Source organism: Macaca nemestrina, chromosome 4 (assembly GCF_043159975.1).
Source record: "Macaca nemestrina isolate mMacNem1 chromosome 4, mMacNem.hap1, whole genome shotgun sequence".
Taxonomy (NCBI): domain Eukaryota; kingdom Metazoa; phylum Chordata; class Mammalia; order Primates; family Cercopithecidae; genus Macaca; species Macaca nemestrina.
In genome coordinates this window covers 96,686,036-96,706,830 of record NC_092128.1, presented here as the reverse complement: position 1 = coordinate 96,706,830, position 20,795 = coordinate 96,686,036, and the positions used below count along the sequence as shown (strand labels likewise).

Sequence of the window (20,795 nt, the reverse complement as noted above, 5' to 3'; positions counted from 1 at the left end):
GTGCACCATCACGCCTGGCTAATTTTTTGTATTTTTAGTAGAGATGGAGTTTTGCAATGTTGGCCAGTCTGGTCTCGAACTCTTGACCCCAGGTAATCCATCTATCTCGCCCTCCCAAAGTGTTGGGATTACAGGCGTGAGCCAACACACCCGGCCATTTGAATTCTTTTTTTGCAGTGTAAACTCCAATAAGGCAAAGACCTGTCTGTCTTGTTGAACATATTATCCCCAGAGCCAAGAACAGTGCCTGACACAGAGCAAGCCTCAACAAATATTTGCTGCATGAATGAATGAATTGGGGGGAAATAAAGGGTTTGAAATTATGGCCATTGGGTCCATTCAGGTCTCTTCCTCCTTTAACCAGCAGGGGGCTCTAGGCTCTAGAATTCAGAGTCGTAGACCGGCACCTTCACAGTGGTTTACCTGAAATCCCGCCTCCTAAAGCCAGAAAAATCCACCTCCTTCTCCCTCCCCCGCGCCCAAGTAGGATTGTGCCAACCCAGGAAAATATTGAACCTTGTGTTAACAAAGTTTTTTTATAGGTGGCCCTTTAAGACTTTCTTGGTTTTGGGTTTTGAAATGTGTAAGGTTTGCTGCTAGCAACTCCACATTTTTTTATTCACTCACAAAGACACATGGTCATAAATAAAATGCATGGAACCAGCGAGACAATAGCACAGCAGTAATGTCATTTTATGTAAGTACTTAAACACCACAAATTAAATGGCTGACTGAATGAAGCCCATCAATTATCTTTTGTGTTTACATCTTTTTGAAAGGAATACATCTCTCTCTGCTTTTGTTTGTTTTTTGTTTGTTTTGTTCTGAACACCTTCTCAATTACCTGGCACTATAATATTTCTTGTTGTGAACAGATGTCAGAAATACATTGGTAAATATAACATCTTCTTTTGGAAAATAAATCTCCCACTCCCTACTTAAAATACGTGGTTTTAAAGTTTGTATCAAGTTAGAAATTGAAAAATCCCTGCTGGAAAAAATTGCTAGTGCATTTGAATGGACTTATTGTCTCTGGTTCATTTCCTTTAGAGTAGATTCTGGCAGGAGTGCCAGCCTTATTGCCAAGACAAAAAGAACTATATATTACAGCTCCTGTTCTGCCAACACTAAGTAAATCTAGTTTGGCAACACTTAACCATTGTTGACAAGGCCCAAGTATAGTCATAAAAACATTAATATGGCTTATATTCTGTTACTTATGTCTGTTTCTGTGCAAATGGTCCTTAATTTTGTACACAGAGAATTTGCCTCCCTCATCAGGCAGCAGTTTCCTGGAAAAACCACAGTAACCTTCTGTATATGAACCAGAGTAGATGGATTCCTGTAGAGGCAGGAGCAAAGAGGAGCCCATGGGAAAGGACAGCTCACGTCTGCGGAGAAGGCTGCCTATCAGTGTTTGTAACAAACAGACCCCTCATTGCATTAGTTTCCAAACAGGGAAATCTATTTCAGTCCAGATACTTTTATTTCTTTCTGGAAAAGAAATAATTGAAATTGCCAACTCTAGGCAGGAGAGAAGGAATTGCATGGCTCATAGGGACTGAAGAAGCAGATAAGAAAAGGTGTGTGCTGAGTCTAAAGGGATTTTGGCTAAAGGGATTCCTTGAAATTCAGGGCTTCCTATCTAATTGTATTTTAAAAAAAAAATGATATGCTTAGTCCATAGCTAATGTTTGCCCAGTGTGGGCAGAGTTCCTTACAAGTTAGTGTGTGGGTAACAATAACATCAACAAAATGGGCACAAGTCCTGACCTCAGAGAGCTTATGAAACTGCATTTATTAGGTTGGTGCAAAAGTAATCGCAGTTTTTGCCCTTTTTTGGGGGGGCAAAAACTGCAATTACTTTTGCATCAACCTAATAGAATATCACACACTTGAAAGAGGCTTAAGGTCATTATGAAGGATGATACTAATGACTGTGACCCCAGACTCAACTACTTCAGGAAGGCATGGGTCTCGATTCCGTTTATTTTTTTTTTTTTTGAAATAGAGTCTTACTCTGTCACCCAGGCTGGAGTGCAAGTGGTGCAATCTCGGCTCCATGCAACCTCTGCCTCCTGGGTTCAAGCCATTCTTGTGCCTCAGCCTCCTGAGTAGCTAGGATTACAGGCATGTGCCACCACATCCAGCTAATTTTTCTATTTTTAGTAGAGATGGGGTTTCACCATTTTGGACAGGCTGGTCTCGAACTCCTGACCTCAGGTGATCTGCCCTCTAAGGCCTCTCGAATTGCTGGGATCACGGGTGTGTGCCACCACATCTGGCCCCCTTGATCCTGTTTTTAAAAACCGAAATTGGGCTGAAGCTTGGGTATATCTGGTCTGTAGAAAGCATACCAGAATTCTGTTGTATTCCAAAGTATTTAGGAACACGGCAGCCCTCCTGAGCACAAAGGCACTGCTCCCCAGGTGAGATCTGGAGGGGCCAGAGGGTAGGTTAGATCTGTGTATTTTAATAAGTATTAAATAACCATTCACTCATTTTCCAAGGTGTTTACTGAGTACTTAGTATATGTGAGCCACAATGCGAGGGCCCTCGAGTTACTTCTGATTGAAAAGAGGCTATAACACGTATAGAAACTGCTAAAATCGGATGGACACAGGGATGAGGGTCTCGAGGGAGGTATGTATAAAATGGTGAGGAGTTCATGGGAGAGTGAATGACTCGTAGATGAGAAGCCTGGGGAGGGTGTCAATGGCAGGTGCGTTTTTTTTTTTTTTTCCCCGAGGCAGAGTCTTGCTCTGTCACCTAGGCTGGAGTGCAGTGGTGCAATCTCAGTTCACTGCAACCTCTGCCTCCTGGGTTCAAGCGATTCTCCTGCCTCAGCCTCCCAAGTAGCTGGGATTATAGGCACCCACCACACCCAGCTAATTTTTGTATTTTTAGTAGAGACAGGGTTTCACTGTGTTGGCCAGGCTTGTCTCGAACTCTTGACCTCGTGATCTGCCTGCCTTGGCCCCCCAAAGTACTGGGATTACAAGCGTAAGCCACCGCACCCGGCCAGCAGGTGCATCTTATAGGACAAATAGGACTTGACCAATTTGGAGATGGGCATGAGCCTGGGCTCAGTCCAAAGCTGTAACAGGCTGTGAAACTTTGTTCCCCTGTCTTTGAGTATCAGATGCCCAGCTAGAACTCTACATTAATAAGTTAAATACAGGACATCGGTTGAACCTCCAGTCAAGCATCTTCCCACATTCCTAATCCTCTGCCTATCTAACTTCAGGAATATTTCTTCACATTATTTTAGTTCAAGGACTCAACACTCATTTCTTCTAGTAGGAGTCAGTGAATAAATGGTGTCTATTTCCCAGATTCTTTTGTATCCTTCTTATAGACCATGACCAGTCATGCTCACATGATCACGGGCCTTTCCCCAGATGCAGCATGGCCCTGTTTTGAGTGGAATGATGGCCAAGGAGCTTTATGCTTCTGCACTTCCAGCTCACACAATGGTCCGTGTACTGCCCCATGGAAAACCGGGGGTGGAAAGCTGTCTCCACGTTCTGCTGCCGAAGCAGCAAGCTGATTCCCACATCTTGAAGGCAAAGTGGTACATGGAAGGGAGCATGTGAGACTTGATTTTGGCGATGAAACTTCCTGTGTGAACCGCTAAGTCTCCCAGCAGTGGTGTAAATGCCCCTGTGAGATGCAGGCTTCCCAGAGACACACCCAGGTTGTGAGTGGGTTCAACATGGTCACAGGAGCTTCATTTACATAAAATAGTAAGACAGCAAGATCTGGGAGCATACTGAGACCACCAATCAGGAATGGAGGCTTGCTCCCAAGTCACTAAACATGGACTTGTCTCTGACTTGGAAACAATATGATACACAGAGGGCTTTTGAGACTTAGATGCACTCCAACAATGCTACTTGAAAACCGGAAAAGAGTTTGACACAGATGGATGCTTTCCAAATGTCATATTGTCATTTTTTCATATGTCAAGGGTGACTTTACAGAGAGCTTCCTGCTACTGTCCTCCTACTGACTGATGCCCTCGATGGTCAGTATCTTCCAATAAATCAAGCTGCTCCCACACATCAACATAATGCTAACTTACTTGTTCTCCAGACCATATGGTTTTGTACCCATTTTACGTGTTTGGAATCTCTGCAGAATCCTGTTATACCATTTGATGGAAAACAGAAACGGTGAACTTTGCTGACTGCCAGTGGACTTTAGCCATCACCAAACACCCTGACTCTTGCACGTTTTTCTGATTGTGTCTGCATTTATGAGAGTGCCACGCACATTCACTGCCCATCAGCTGTGCTGCAGTAAGTCGTTATTCCACCTGGGTTCTTCCAAAACTTGTTTCAAGATGTAGAGTCACAGATCTACCTGGGTTTGTCCCTTGGCAAATCTGTACGTACTGCTTTTTCATACCTTTGCTGAAGTCTCATCTCTACTTCGATTGATTTTCCTCTTGACCCAATGTTTGCTTCCTGTTCCCTAGGTGAGTTTTCCATGGGGACTGCTTCTAACCCCCAGTCCCCCCACACTCCACCTGGGCTGAAACTACTGCCTCTTTTCCAATACATAGAAAGAGATGTGGCTCCACCCTGCATTTCTGTAAGACTCAGCTAGTTACAAATTTAGAACCTTGGAAACAATGATAAAACATTCTTCAAGAGAAAATAATCTCCAGGTTTTGTTTCACTATCTGTGAGAGTATTCAGTACTACATCTGCTGAAGGGCATAACATCCATATTTTTGTTTTAAAAATGGGTCTACTTTGATGCGGCACCCAAATTTAATTACTCTTAAAGCTTTTTAGGATCCCAGATGAAAGATGCTATTGCAGTGTAAAGTTCTAATATTATTTATTTCCCTAGTCATCAACATTAGTTGGTTTTTCCTTTCTTGAAACCTATTTATCATTTGTATAAATATAGTATTTGGGGAGCTTCCTGCATTAGATCATCTCCTGTACTTTCAGTGCCCTTGATGCTCATTACGCTTTCCTGGTGAGGCTTGCTGAGACATTAATGCAGTGGCCTCTCCCATTTTAATATTGCTAGAAGGGCTTTAATGTTACTTATTGCTATTGAGATGAAATTTGACAATTATTTTTCTTGTTTTTGCCTCATGTAAAATACGATCTTCTTTCTTATCAAGGTGACCAGACTTTTCTCCCAAAGTCAATACTGTCATTCACAAACATTTGTTGTTGCCTCCTATAATGCTAAACATTGCTAGGTTCTGGGGCTGTCAAGCAATTCTGGGGCCCTTAACCTTCTTCAAAAACCAGCTCAGATTGTGTCTTCTCTGAGAAGTTACATCTGGCATGTCCTCCCCAGCCACCCACCTTGCCTAGTATGGTGGACAGCCTCTAAGGCACTCCCATGACCCTGTCTCCTGGCATTCGCCCTTCATCTCCTCCGCTTAAGTGTAAGTAGCATGTGTGACTTGCTTCACACTAATAAAACATGGCAAAGGAGATGTCACTTCCATGGTTACATTACATAAGACTCTAATATCTACCTTGCTGAGAAACTCCCTTGCTGGCTTTGATGAGCAAGCAGTCATGTTGGGGAGGCCCATGTGGCAGGGAACTGGGGGTGGCCATTAGTTGACACCAGCAAGAAGAAACTGAGGCTCTAAGTCCACCACCAACAAGGAATTAAATGAATCCTACAATCTTGTAAGCTTAGAAGCAGATTCTTCCACAGTTAAACCTTCAGATAAGGACCCAGCCCTGGCCAATACCTTGATTGAAGGCTTACAGAAGACCCAGCTACGTGGATGCCTACCCCCTGTGGATACCTACTCCCTGTGGATACTTGCAACTGTGGATAGTACTGTACTATGCTTTTTTGACCTGATAACCAAGACAGCTACTAAGTGCCTAGCAGATGGGAGGTGTATACAGTGTGGATACATTGGACAAAGGAATGATTCATGTCCTGGGCAAGATGCAGTAACATGGTGCAAGATTTCATTATGCTATTCAGAATGGTGCATAATTTAAAAGTTATGAGTTGTTTATTTCTGAAATTTTCCATTTAATATTTTTGAACCATAGTTGACTGTGAGTAACTGAAACCATGGAAAGTAAAACTGTGGATAAGTAAAACTGTATTGGTTTAAGCTGCTAAGTTTGTAGTAATATTATTATACAGCAATATAAAACTAATATATGTAGCTAAGTTCTGCCTTTTCTGTGGGCACCATGTATATTGTATATAGCTCAGTTATTGTATTTAGATTGAACTATAATCTTTTTTTGCATGTCCAGACTTCCCATATACAATGAGGACCATAATAATAACTACTGAAGCAGAGTAGAGATGTACATAGAATCTCTCAAATATGCAAAAAAGAAAAAGGTAGTTTGCTTTTATTTTCTCTAACTGCTCTCATCTTAGTCTCAAGGCCACATTTTCATGTGAGCTGTGTGTGTGTGGGGAGGAGCTGTTTCTCTTCTTTAAAAGCCTTCCTCCTATCCTTTCTCCAGAGGTGTAGAGAAGGTTTACACATTCTCATGGCAGTAGGGGAGGATGGCTGGTTCAGGTGATGGTTATTGTGCTGTCGTCTGTGTTCATGCCATCCTCCTCAGAATTGTGGATTAATCACCTCATTTCCAGGCATCCTGCTGGCATCCGCTGCCGAAGGCTGCAGCCAACATAACTCATGGCCTATCCTTTGGCCTGATCAGGAGCTGGTAGGCTTCTGTTTGCTGATTGAGCTCCACATTGACCCTTGCTGGCTGTGCGGATGCTCTAATCCTCTTCCATATTATCCATCCAGTTCTGGCCTGGAATGTCCATTCTGTGGTCTCTGCTATGGATCACTTTCACACTAGCTTTGCCAGCCGTATGGCAGTCCTCTTGGCCCTCAGTGGTCAACTAGCTTCTGTGTCACTCAGTGGGAGAGCCCACTGGACCATCTGAATTCCCTTCATTCTACAAAGGAACTGGAAGAGACTTGGAACTCTTTGTGTCACATCTTGACAAAGGAATACCCTATGAGATGGTCTTGTTCCACAGTTTCAGAGAAGTGGCACAAGCTCCATTCACTTTCAGCTTCTCTCTTATTTTGGATTATGTTCTTTTGACCGGTGTAAGGCCCAAGGAGGAGGCAGTGCTGAGTCTCTGAGAGATTCAGGTAGTGTCTTCTCTTTGCCTCCTCTCCAAATCTCTCTCTATTACTACCACCTCTCCAGGAAGCGCTTCAGATTCCTCATTCTCCCTGGTGGGAACTCACCCTTATGTCATTTCCTTCTGCTTTCTTTCCCTACCCTAGATGGGACTTGCCCTTTCTTCCCTGGGTCGCTAAGCCTCGTGGCTTAGCCTTGATGATATGCAGGCTTCAGGAAAAAAATTGCTTAACAATTAAGAGAGATGCATCAGAAGTGAATTGAAAACTATTTTCATTAAAAAATTATGCCATAAAGAAAAAGATGAATATATTTTACTCCGCTGACTTTAAGAACTTATGTTCATCAAAAGATTCCATAGAGATTGAAAAGACAGGCCACAAATTGGGAAAGGTACTTGCACATGTACAACTGACAAAAGGTTAGTTTCCAGAATACACAGAGTATGCCTAAGAATAGAGCCGAAAAAGACAAATGACCCAGTAGAAAATTAGTTACAGGACACAAACAGGAATTCCCCAAAAGCATGAATGGCCAATAGACATATAAGAAGATTTTCAATCTTCTTAGTAATTAGGGAGATGAAAGTTAAAATCACAGTGAGATACTATCTATACCCATCAAATTGGCAGAAAATGTAGTCTGATAATCTAATGTTGGGCACAATGCAGACTCTCATATACGGGATTGGGAATACAAATTAGTACAACCACATCAGAAAACAAGTTGTCATTACCTAGGCAAAGTTGAATGTGTGCACATCCAGTAATTCCACTCAGAGATCCTGAGAAACTCTTGCATCGAAACCTGCAGAAGACCTGCAGAAGAATGTTCACAGCAAAGATTTGGAAACAATTGAAATGACCATCATCATGAGAATGAATTCATACTTAAGTTGTGAATATTTCTACCATACAATGCCATTCACCAGTGAAAGGAAATGAATGAACTAGAGCTGCACAGTCAATATGGATGAATCTCAAAAACGTTTTGAGTGAACAAAGGAAAGTCACAGCATGAGGGAGAAAAAGCAAGCGTGAGTCCTTTTATCTAAAGACTGGAAGCAGGCAAAACCAAGCAATATTTTCTTTTTTTCCTTTTAAATTGAGACAGGGTATCATTCTGTTGCCCTGGTTGGAGTGTGGTGGCGTGATCTCAGCTCACTGCAACCTCTGCCTCCTGGGCTCAAACCATCCTCCCACTTCAGCTTCCTGAGTAGCTAGGACCACAGATGCACACCACCACACCTGGCTAATTTTTTGTATTTTTCATAGAAATGGGGTTTCACTGTGTTGCCCAGGCTGATCTAGAACTTCTAGGCTCAAGCCATCCACTCGCCTTGGCCTCCCAAAGTGCTGGGATTACAGGCATGAGCCACCATGCCTGGCCCAAGCAATATTTTCTTTAGGATACAGACATTAGAGCTAAAGAGAAAAAGAAAGTAATAAGACATAAAGATCACCTCTTTGTGGGGAAGAAAGGAGGGAGAGGTAATTAGGAATGGGCAACCCAAGGCTTCAAAGGTTGTGATAACTTTCCATTTCTTAAGTCAGTCTATTTTATGTCTTCATTGTACAAGGCACTATAGTGGGGTTGTACATAATTATTTTTAATTCCAGCAATATTCATGAAAGCTAGGCTCTTTTTAGTCCTCTGATGAGATCAGGTGCATTCAGGGTGGTATTGCTATAGACTTTTAAAATTCCTTTGAGATGATGAAACTAAGCTGCATGAGGGTTAAGTGATTTGAACAAGGGCCCACAGGAAGTAAGAGCAGACTAGAGAGGTTGAACCCAGGTTTGTCCCAAGCTCACATTCTACACATTTGATCACTCTATGTCCCTGAAATACAACCTATATTTTACCAATTTCTGTACTCCTGTGCCCAACTCAGAGCCTGGCACGTAGAAGGCATTCCTTAAACATTAGCAATATGCTGTTTCCTCATCCCTTGTTTTCTCTTCCAGATAGTTTTAACCATTTTACTTAGTTAGAAATTATTATAAATGAGTGTTTTAGTCCATTTGTGTTGCTATAACAGAATACTACAAGATGGATAATTTATAAGGAAAATAAATGTATTTGGCGCACAGCTCTGGAGGCTGGGAAGTCCAAGGGCATGATACCATAATCTGCTTGGCATCTGGTGATGCTCTTGTTGCTGTGACATTCCATGGTGGAAGGCAGAAGGGCAAGAGAGCTCAAGAGTGAGCAAGAGGGGGCCAAACTTGCTTTTATGGCAAAGCCACTCTCATTATGACTAACCCACCCTCACCATAATGATATTAATCCACTCCTGAGAGCAGATCCCTCATGGCCTAATCACCTTTTGATGGTTCCATCTCCCAATACCACTACAATGACAATTTAAATTAAATTTAACAATTAAATTTCAACATGAGTTTTTAAAGGGATATTCAAACCATAATAATAGGATTGGGTTTTAGTATTTTTTTCCCCACATGTCTCAGTGGAGTTCTGGTTGTCAGATACCCAACTGTCTCTGGCTAATTCAAGAAAAAAGGAATTTTTGCAAAGATGTTGAATATCTGTGTAGATAGAGTTGAATCATCAGGTCTTGGGAAGAGAAGCAGGCAGCAGGAATGAAAGAACATTCTCTCTGTGGATCTTTCATTAAAGTGACTCATTCCTATCATTTTCACCTCTGTGTTTCCTTGTTTCTGGGAGGGTGAGTGGTTGACCTGTCTGGGTTATATGCCCATCCTTTAGATGAGAAGAGACGCTGTGCCTGGTCATCCTACCAAGACCACACAAGACCACATAGGATGGGGGAAGGACTAGTTCTCCAAAGGTAAGGTAGTTGCCTATTACGCCTGAAAAGAGATACTCCTATTTCCCTGCTCACAGGACAGGCCATTGAGAGTTATTAGAAAAAACATTAATTCTTCACCACCACTCTTGGAGGAGGGGCTTAGAGCACTGGCAGCAGCATCCTCATGTTGAAAAGACACTTAGAAAGTTTTTTTTTTAATTAATAGACTTTATTTTTCAGGACAGATTTAGATTCAAGAAAAAATTGAGCAGATAGTACAGACAGGTCCCATGAAGCCCCACCATCCACTAGTTTCCCCTGTTATTAACATCTCACATTAGTGTGGTACATATGTTAAAATTAACAAACCAATATTAACACATTATTATTAATTAAAATCCATAGTTTACAGAAAGTTTTGCTCTCTGTGTTGTACAATTCTACAGGTTTTGACAAAAGCATAATTCTTGTACCCTACAGAATAGTTTCATACCCTAAAAATTCTCTGTGCTTCACCTATTCACCTCTCCCCATCCCATTTGAATCCCTGGCACTAAAAACTAATTCAAAAGGGATCAGAGGCCTAAATATAAACACAAAACTATAAAACTCCTAGAAGATAACATAAGAATAACTCTAGATAACCTTGAGAATGGTGATGATTTTTTAGATGCAAAACCAAAGGCATGATCCAAGAAAGAAACAATTGATAATCTGAAGTTAATTGTAATTTAAAACTTCTATGGGCTGGGAGCAGTAGCTCATGCTTGTAATCCCAGAACCCACTTTGGGAGGCAGAGGCAGGTGGATCACCTGAGGTCAGGAGTTCAAGACCAGCCTGGCCAACATGGTGAAACCCCATCTCTACTAAAAATACAAAAATTAGGGAGGCATGGTGGCACGTGCCTGTAATCCCAGCTACTTGGGAGGATGAGGCAGGAAAATTGCTTGAGCCTGGGAGGTGGAGGTTGCAGTGAGCCAAGATCGTGCCACTGCACTCCAGCCTGGGCAACAGAGTGAGACTCCGTCTCAAAAAAGCAAAAACAAACAAACAAACAAAAAAATGTCTGCTCTATGAAAGACATTGTCAAGAGAATTAAAAGACAGGTCATATACTGGGAGAAAATATTTGCATATTTTTGATAAAGGATTGGTATCCAAAATATACAAAAGACTCTTAAAACTCAACAACAAGAAAACGAACAACTCGACTTTAAAAATGGGCAAAAGATCTGAACAGATACCTCACCAAAGAAGATAAACAGATGGCAAATTAGCACATGAAAAGACACTCAACATCATGTCATTAGGAAATTGAAAATTAAAATAACAATCAGGTATCATTACACAATTATTAGAATGGTCAAAATCTAGAACACTGACAATATCGAATACTGGTGAGGATGTGGAGTAGTAGGAACTCTCATTGATTGCTGGTGAGAATGCAATATGGTGCAGTTATTTTGAAAGACAGTTTGACAATTTCTTATAAAACTAAACATTTTTATCGTGCAACTCACCAGTTGTGCTCCTTGGTGTTACCCAAAGGAGCTGAAAACTTACATCCACACAAAAACTTGTGCATGGATATTTACAGCAACTTCATTCATACTTGCCTAAACTTGGAAGCAATCAAGATGTGCTTCAGTGGGTAAATGTATTAAAAAACTGTAGTACATCCAGACAATGGAATATTATTCAGTGCTAAAAAGAAATGAGCTACTAAGGAGGTAAAAGGTCTTCTCTATGATGAAAACTAAAAAACACTGATGAAAGAAATCAAAGAGGGCACAAAAAGTGAAAAGATATCTCATGCTAGTGGATTAAAATAAATAATATTGTTAAAATGACCCTACTACCTAAAGCAATCTACAGATTTAATGTAATCCCTGTGAAAATACCAATACCAATGACATTTTTTCATAGAAAAAGAAAAAAAATTCTAAAATTTACGTGGAACCACGAAAGATCCCAAATAGCCAAAGCAATCTGAGCAAAAAGAAAACTGGAGGCATCACACTGCTTGTCTTCAAAAACATACTACAAAGCTATGGTAACCAAAACAGCATGGTATTGGCATAAAAGCAGGCAGATAGAGCAGTAGAACAGAATAGAGAATCTAGAGATAAATGCATCTATTTACAGCTCACAGATTTTTGACAAAGGAGTCAAGAACATACACTGGGGGAAAGAATATCCTCTTCAATAAATGGTGCTAGGAAAACTATATAACTAAATACAGAAGAATGAAATGAGACCGCTGTCTGTCACCATGTACAAAAATCAACTCAAAATGGATTAAAGACGTAAATGTAAGACCTAAAACTATAAAATGACTGGAAGAAAACATGGGGGAAATGCTTCAGGACATTGATCTAAGCAAAGATTTTATGGGTGATACTTCATAAGCACAGGCAACAAAAACAAAAATAGACAAATAGGATTACATCAAGCTAAAAAACTACTGTACAGCATAGGAAACAATTGATAGAAAGAAGAAACAAACTTGTATAGTGGGAGAAAATATTTGCAAACTATTAATCTCACAAGGCACTAATATCCAGAATATACAAGGAAATCAAACAACTCAACAGAAAAAAAAAAATTCAATTTAAAAAGTGGGCAAAAGATCTGAACAGACATTTTGCAAAAGACTTGCAAACGGCCAACTAGTGTGTGAAAAACTTGCTCAACATCACTCATCATTAGGGAAATGCAAACCAAAACCACAATGAGATATCATTTCACCCCAGTTAGAATGGTTACTATCATAAAGACAAAAATAACAAATGCAGGTGAGGATGCACAGAAAAGGGAACTTTTATACACTGTTGGTGGGAATGTAAATTAGTACAGCTCTTATGGAAAACAGTATGGAGATTTCTCAAAAAATTAAAAATAGAACTACCATATGATTCAGTAATCCCATTGCTGGGAATTTATCCAAAGGAAAGGAAATCAGTATACCAAATAGGTATCTACACCGCATGTTTATAGTACAACTATTCATAATAGCCAAAATATGGAATCAACCTAAATGTCCATCAGCAGATGAATAAGTAGGGAGAATGTGGTATATATACACAATGGAATACTATTTAGCCATAAACATGAATAAAATCCTGTCATTTGAGGCAATGTGGATAAACCTGGAGGACATTATGTTAAGGGAAATAAGTCAGGCACAGAAATATAAATAATGCACGTTCTCACTTATATGTGCGAGCTAAAAAAGTCGAGCTCATGGAAGTAGAGTAGAATTGTAACAAAATTACAGCTAGATAGGAGAAATAAGTTCTGGTGTTCTGTAGCATTATAGGGTGAATATAGCTAACAGTAATTTATTGTATATTTTCAAAACACTGGCAGAGAAGGTTTTGAATGTTCCCAACACAAATAAATGATACATATTTGAGGCGATGTATATGTGAATTACCTGGATTTGATCATTACACATTGTATACATGTATTGGAGTATCACTGTGTATCCCATAAATATGTACAAATACGTGTGTCAACTAAAAATAAAAGGGAAAAAGTTAATAAAAAAAGAACAGAAAAAAAGAGAATGAGCTATCAAGCCATAAAAAGACATGGAGAAGCCTTAAATGGATATTACTAAGTGAAAGAAGCCAATCTGAAGAGACTACATACTGTATGAGTCCAACTGTGTGGCATTCAGGAAAAGGCACAACTATAGGACAGTAAAAAGATCAGTGGTTGCTAGGGGTTGAGGGGAGAGGGATGAACAGGTGGAGCACCGGGCATGTGTAGGGCAGCAAAACTACGCTGTACAAGTAGTTTGTGCATTTGTCAAAATTGCATATGGAGAATTTGGAAAGAATCAGAGTGAAAAAAAATAAATCTTGAAATGCACAGTATTTTGCTTCATTTCTATATGCTGAGGAAGACAGAAAGAACATTCTGAAGGGTCATGGGGAGAGAGATTAGTGACATGCTTGTGCCTTCTTCATTACCTCACCAATTATATCTCTGTATCTCAAGGTAGTTTACTAATATCACCTATTATATTACACCAATATCATTATATCCTAGTATATAACTTATTAGTAAATTATATAATGATTTAGTAGATGAAAATTTCAGACATAGATTTGGGGATACATAGATTTGACAAAGACTAGATTATGTTTAAATAAACAAAAGCTGGGTATAAAATGGAGAGTAGCCTGAATCTTTAGGATAACGATATTGTTAACTCTAATACATTCAACATTGAGAGTAATTTTTGAAAATACAACACATATAATACACAAAAATATCCAAGAGAAGAATACTGAAGGTCACAGGATTTGCTGAATGCCAAACAGGAGAGGATCTGGGTACAATCATGTACAATAATAATGGGTGCAATAAAGTGTTGTCTTCAGCAGCAACACAAAAGCAAATTCAAATAGCTGAAAATGATCCACTTTGGAAAAAGAAACCTAAACCCAAAGTACGTGATTTAAAATATTAGAAGTCTTACTGCTCTCAAGGAATGAAAAAGGAAGAAAAAGTTAATCACAAATGTGCCACTGAGTCATGCTGGTGGCCCATGTCCTGAAATTCTGTCCCTGCAGTGACTCTGAGGGGTGTTTTGTGTCAGGTCAAGCCTGGCCCTGGGCTCCCAGATTACAGTTATTAACCTATTATTTATGAAATGATATAAATGTCAATTATTTATATTTTCACCTTGTGTCAGCTTTGGTCTAATGCTTTCTACTGATGATACCTTATATTGTACCGAAAGCTAGTATTTTCAAACTTTAAATCATGTCCTCTCATTTTAGAGTCCTGGAACTTAAAGAACAAATCTCTGTTCCATGCATCTGTTTCTTCTATGATTTTGAGATGAAAGGGCAAACTTTAGTCTTAAATACTCTCAGCTTTAAAATCCAAGCCCTCTCTCTCTGTCTCATGTATAGAAATTGCACCACCCGTTTAGACTGTTTTGATTTCTTCTCCCTGAATCTTTTCCATGCCTTTTACATCTTTCTTGAGGTCTAACCATAGAACTCATACAGTTTTTCAGGTAAAGATGTATCGTGACTTTGAATAAGGGTGGACTAATGCCATGCTTAAAAGTTTAATTCAAGAACTTAGTGTTCTGCAGCACTAACTGTGGGTCAGATGGATTGGACTGTGTTACCCAGGTGGTCTTTGACAGCAGGGTGACCTTGGGCAAGTCATTTGACCTCCTTTGAGCCTCAGTTTCTTCTCCTGTTTTACATACCTCCCAGAGTAATCACAGGACCAAATGAGACAAAGTATAGACCAGTGTAAAGATACATATCTTTATTTTTTTCTGATTTAAAATTAATATGTGTGCCAGGTGTCGTGGTTCACACCTATAATTTCAGAACTTTGGGAGGCCAAGGCAGAAAGATCACTTGAGCCCAGGAGTTCAAGACTAGCCTGGGGAACATAGGGAGATTCCCTCTACAAAAAAATGTAAAAAACTAGGCAGGCATGGTGACACATACCTGTAGTCTTAGCTACTTTGGAGGCCGAGGTGGGGGGATCACTTGAGCCGGGGAGGCTGAGGCTGCAGTGAGTCATGATCGCCTCACTGCACTCTAGCTTGGACAACAGAATGAGACCCTGTCTCAATTTTTCTTAAATTAATATGTGCTTGTTAAAAAAAAAAGTATAAAAGGAATATGAAATGAAAGGAAAATTTCTAAAAATAATGACTAGAGGGCTGGGTTCAGTGGCTCATAACTATAATCCCAGCACTTTAGGAGGCCAAAGCAGGTGGATCACTTGAGCCCAGGAGTTCGAGACCAGCCTGTGCAATATGGTGAAACCGCATCTCTACTAAAAAATATAAAAATTAGCTGGGTGTGGTAGCTTGTGCCTGTCGTCCCAGCTACTCATGTGGCTGAGGAATGGGAATTGCCTAAATCTGGGAGGTGGAGGTTGCAGTGTCCCGAGATCACACCATTGCACTCCAGCCTGGGTGACAAAGTAAGACTCTGTCTCAAAAAAAGAAAAGAAATAATAATGACTAGGACTAACTTGGTTATACACAGATTTTTTTCTCTCAGACTAATAACATGTAATATGATTATTATTTATTTCTTACAAAAATGAGATCATTCAATTTTTTTCTTCTTTCATTTCATACATTGTGATTCTTTCCAGGTCAGTGCACAGAGAACTACACATTATTTCCATGCCTCCATAGGACCCTAATTGCATGGGTGCCCCATAAATTACGTAACCAATTTAATGGTGGTAGCTGTTTGAGCTTGTCTCCAATTTTTTACCATTGGAAACAATGCTGCAACAAACAGTGTCGTGCTACAGTATTTTTATATACTCGAGTGATTATTTCCATATATTCCTAGGAAAGAAATTGCTGGGTCAAATGTGTGTACACTTAAATTTTGAAGGATATTGCTAATTTGGACAAGTGTTTTAAAGCCATGGGGGCTCTCCGGAAATACTAATTATTCAGCTGGATTCTAGAAAGCAAGCAGTGAGTAGAGGTCAGAGAATGAGACTCGCAACGAGACTGGGAACAGAGTAGGTGCAGGCACAAGTCACTTATCCTATCTGTGACTCAATTTCTTTATCTGTAAAGTGGAGATAAGAACAGTTCCAATCTGGTAGGATTGTTGTGAGATTAAATGAGATAATATATGGTAAGTGCTAAGAATCCTGAGTAGCATAGAGAAAGCATTATATAATGAGAGATGTTGTTATTAGGATTATTTTGGGCCAGAACTGTAACCCTGGCATGGGCTGTTCACTGCCTCCCAGAGCAGGGCTGAACTCAGCAGATAGCCAGGCACCCTGGGGAGTCCTCCTGGCATGAACTCTCCACCTACCTTCTTCATTATTACTTATTTTGTTTTATTTATTTTATTTTTTTGAGACAGAGTCTTGCTCTGTTGCCCAAGCTGGAGTGCAGTGGCGTGATCTCAACTCACTGCAAACTCCACCTCTCTGGTTCAAACGATTCCCATGCTTCAGCCTCCCAAGTCACCTTTCTTCTTTAGACATGATCTGATTCGTTTCTTCCTCTTCCATGACCCTGTGAAATCATTTTACAGTTTATCTGTGAGCTTGGCATGCGGGGAGCCAGAAAACCTTCTGTCATTGGCCTTTTTCAGACCCTTTAAAGATAAGTCCAGCTCTGATCCCCATGAAGGGAGAAGCAAACTACTGTTTACCGAACCCCTGCCATGTACTAGACTTTATCACACTTACAAAGATATAGATACATGACTTCCTTGAATCCTCACTCTACCCCATGATGTCAGTATTACTATCACCATTTGAGAGAGGAGTAATTGGAGGTATAGTGATCTTAATGAACTTGCCAAAGCCATGCAGTTAATAAGTGGCAGAATTGGAATTTGGTCCAGAACTGGCCTCAAAGTCTCTACTTGTTTCATGGTGCCTACCAGCTCTGAGCCCAGAGATGTCCTTAGCCATATCCATACTCTATATCCTGACTCAGAACCACTTCTCTGTCTATAACTTTTAATAGCCTTTGGTGGAGAATCTTGTCTCATATCCTTTGAAGTTGAAATGACTTTCAGAGATGGCTTGGGGTTGTTAACAAATCTATTTATCCCAGTGGATCACAGAAGCCTTAGTGTGATTGGCCCAATGGGCCCTTCCTTTTTCTTTTCTTTTCTATTTTTTTTTTTTTTTAGAGGTAGTCTTGCTCTATCGCCCAGGCTGGAATGCAGTGGCGCAATCTTGGCTCACTGCAACTTCCGCCTCCTGGCTTCAAGTGATTCTCCTGCCTCAGCCTCCTGAGTGACTGGGGCTACAGGTGTGTGCCACCATGCCCGGCTAATTTTTTTTTTTTTTTTTGTATTTTTAGTAGAGACAGAGTTTCCCCCCATTGGGCAGGCTAGTCTCGAATTCCTGACCTTACATGATCCTCCTGCCTCAGCCTCCCAAAGGGCTAGGATTACAGGCGTGAGCCACTGAACCTGCCCCCAGTGGGCCCTTTCATAAGCATTCAAGGGTCTCAACTGTTTCCATGTACAGCACTGTGCAGAAGGGAATGGCAGCGTGGCTGCCTCAGTCTTCTCTGGACAAATGACCTTTGTCCTTTGTCATGGTGATCGTTGTTGGAGTTGTTTACTTCTGCCTATTTGGATATAGGACTGTTCCACTTTTCTCTTAAGATCAAAGCAGAACATTCAGAATCCACTCTCCTTTACGTTACCCTGAGCAATTTTTTTACATTGTGATGATCAAATGGCATTGATGCACACTTTAGCTATTAGGTGTCTTTGATGCACTTAAAGGATTATTTTGTATCTTCTGTATTTAAAGGATATTTTTGTATCTTCTTCAATTCTCCTTTGCTCTTGAAGGAGCACACTTTCCCTTGCTTCCTCGGGATGAATTTCAGTTGTTAAGCTGCCTGCCCCCTGGTCTTCGCAGCCTAATATAACTCTTGAGTCAAATGAGACATGACTGGTCTTTGCTTTGGGGGGTTTGGGTATGGTGATGTGCACAACTCTCTTTTCAGATCTTTTAATAAGCAGTGCTCATATAAACTCAGAATTTTCCAGTGATTCTTTTTCAAACTCCTTCTTTTGGAGTATCTAAAGAAGTAGTTGGATATTCTTGATATTTCTCTCAAATGGAGCGAGGGCCTGGTGATGTTTTTCCCTTTCCTTTTCTATCCCGAACGGCGACTCCAGTGTTCCTTTCATACTGAACTTCCTGCAGGCTTTCCTGTCTGTTACTTGGAACTGTGTCTAGGGTAATTTCTTTCCTTGTGGTTTCTAAAACTACCTGTACTTGGAAGCCATCATTCATATCTTTCTTTTACATAGGACTGGCTGACCTTGCCCGTTGAGGGAACTGGCTGCAATGATAGGTATAATTTGAAAGGGGCTGAGAAGGACTTCTCCCCAGAACCTTCTATCTTGGGTTTTCATTCATTCGATAAATATCAATTAAGCATATTCTGTGTGCTTAATACAAACTGAGATGTAGTCACGAACAGGACAGACCAGATCCTCGCTTGCATGGAGCCTCCATTCCCGAGGATGTTTATTGGAGGGTGAGGCATGAGGGGAGATGGATAAGCAAGCAAGGGGGCCTAAAGGGTGCCAAGTGTGGTGAAGTCAATAAAAAGGGAGCTGTGGCAGGGCATGATGGGGAGGAGAAGCCTCTCTGAGGAGGTGATCTTTGGTTGGCATTTAAATGATGTGAAGAAGCCAGAACCTTTGGCAAGCCCAGGCAAAAGAAACAGCAAGTGCAAATGCCCTGGGGCAGGACGAGTTTGGTTGATTCGGAGACCTGAAAGGAAAACAGGGTGGCTGCAGCAGAGGCAACAAGGGCAGGAAAGACAAGAAATGAGAGCAGGGAGGTGGGGGAGGGGGGCCAGATTGGGTACCCGCCTTGAGGTCAAGACGAGAAGTTCAGATTTTACGTCCACCATGCAATACAAAGTCATTAGAGGAGAGTGTCATGATTTAATATATGTTTTCGAGAGGCTTCTCTGGCTGCTGTGTAGAGAATAGATTATAAAAGGACAAGTTGGAAATCACAGACCAGTTGGGAGGATATTTCCATTCCTAATGTGAGATGATGGTGGCTTAGACTAGGAGATGGAGAGAAGCGTCTGGGTTTGGGAGGTATTTTGGAGGCAGAGCAGACAGTCTTACTGATGGATTAGACATGGAGGGTAAGTCGAGGGAAAAATCATAACCATCACCTTGGTTTTTGGTTTGAGACTGAATGGACAGTGGATTTTATTTACTGAGATGGGGAACACGGGAGGAGGAACTGGCTGTATGTGTGTGGGGAGGGTGAGAGCATCGTTTAGGTTGGAAGCGTCGAGCAGGCATTAAGCTGGAAGATCCTGCAGCTCAGAAGAGAAGCTCTGTGGATGCCTCACTTTACGTTCCCCCGTACTGGGAGTAGGACTCTATTTAGAGTCTGCAGCAAGAGAGAAGAGGGATCATGGCGGATGGGAAGCAGGACCAGATTGCAGCTCCCACATGGATGGACGGAGCAGTGTGTGGAGACTCACATCGTGATTTTTTGCTCCAGAACTATTGCAGGAATAAACCAGGAAGGCTGAAAGGACCCACAAACTCTCTGAAGGAAGTGGGTTACTCCTGCAGGACCTGGGAGATACCCCAAATTCTGTGCTGATATCCACGGCTGAGAGACCTGCAGACGATTCACATCACAAGACTGTGCACACAGCTCCCAGTACCAGCCTCTGGAGCCTGGTAGACCTGCTGGGTGGCTAGTTGCAGAAGAGAAATAACAATCACTGCAGCTCCCAGGAAGCCACATCCTTAGGAGAAGTGGGAGAGGACTACACCAAGGGAATACTCTGTGGGACGAAAGACTCTAACAGCGGCCTTGAGCTCTTCCCTCTGAGGTAAAGTCCGCAGCAGGAACACAGGGCCTGGACATGAAGATACTTCCTAAGTGCTTAATGGATTGTGTTGCTCTCATTAAAACGTAAATATGCTCCCAAAGTGATAACTCATTGCATGTCTTTAGTCATCTCAATTAGTATGAATTTACGTGTTTATTTTATGACAACTATTTGAAAGCTGATGTTTAAAAAGGGATAACAGAAAGACTTGCAGCACTGGGCTCCTTTGAGAGACAAGCTGAGCCTTGTGAGTATCCCAGGAAGGAGAGGAAGGATGATAAAGGGGAGTTAAGAAAAAACTGCGGCAAATGTAACTTTGCCTAGGGCTACTGTAATTCCCTCATTTCCAGGAATTATACATTTTTCAAATGTATACATTGAAATTATACATTTTTCAAATGTATAATTACTGCCTGCCTTGTTTTTTAAAAAACAAACACCAAAAACAACAAGAAATGACTAATTTTGCAGAACATTTCCAGTTCATTTTCTTTATTCTAGTAAGGCGTTCTACTGCATA

At 40.9% G+C, this 20,795-nt stretch overlaps 1 long non-coding RNA gene across 2 annotated transcripts in view; it reads left to right on the top strand.

Moving 5' to 3' along the window:
* LOC105475726 (uncharacterized) overlaps window positions 1-20,795 on the top strand; it is a 190,303-nt gene that overhangs the window by 70,384 nt on the left and 99,124 nt on the right. For both annotated transcript variants that reach the window (XR_983607.2, XR_983606.2), the window contains exon 2: window positions 9,855-9,936. This is a non-coding gene — a long non-coding RNA (uncharacterized lncRNA). The remainder of the gene's footprint in view (window positions 1-9,854; window positions 9,937-20,795) is intronic.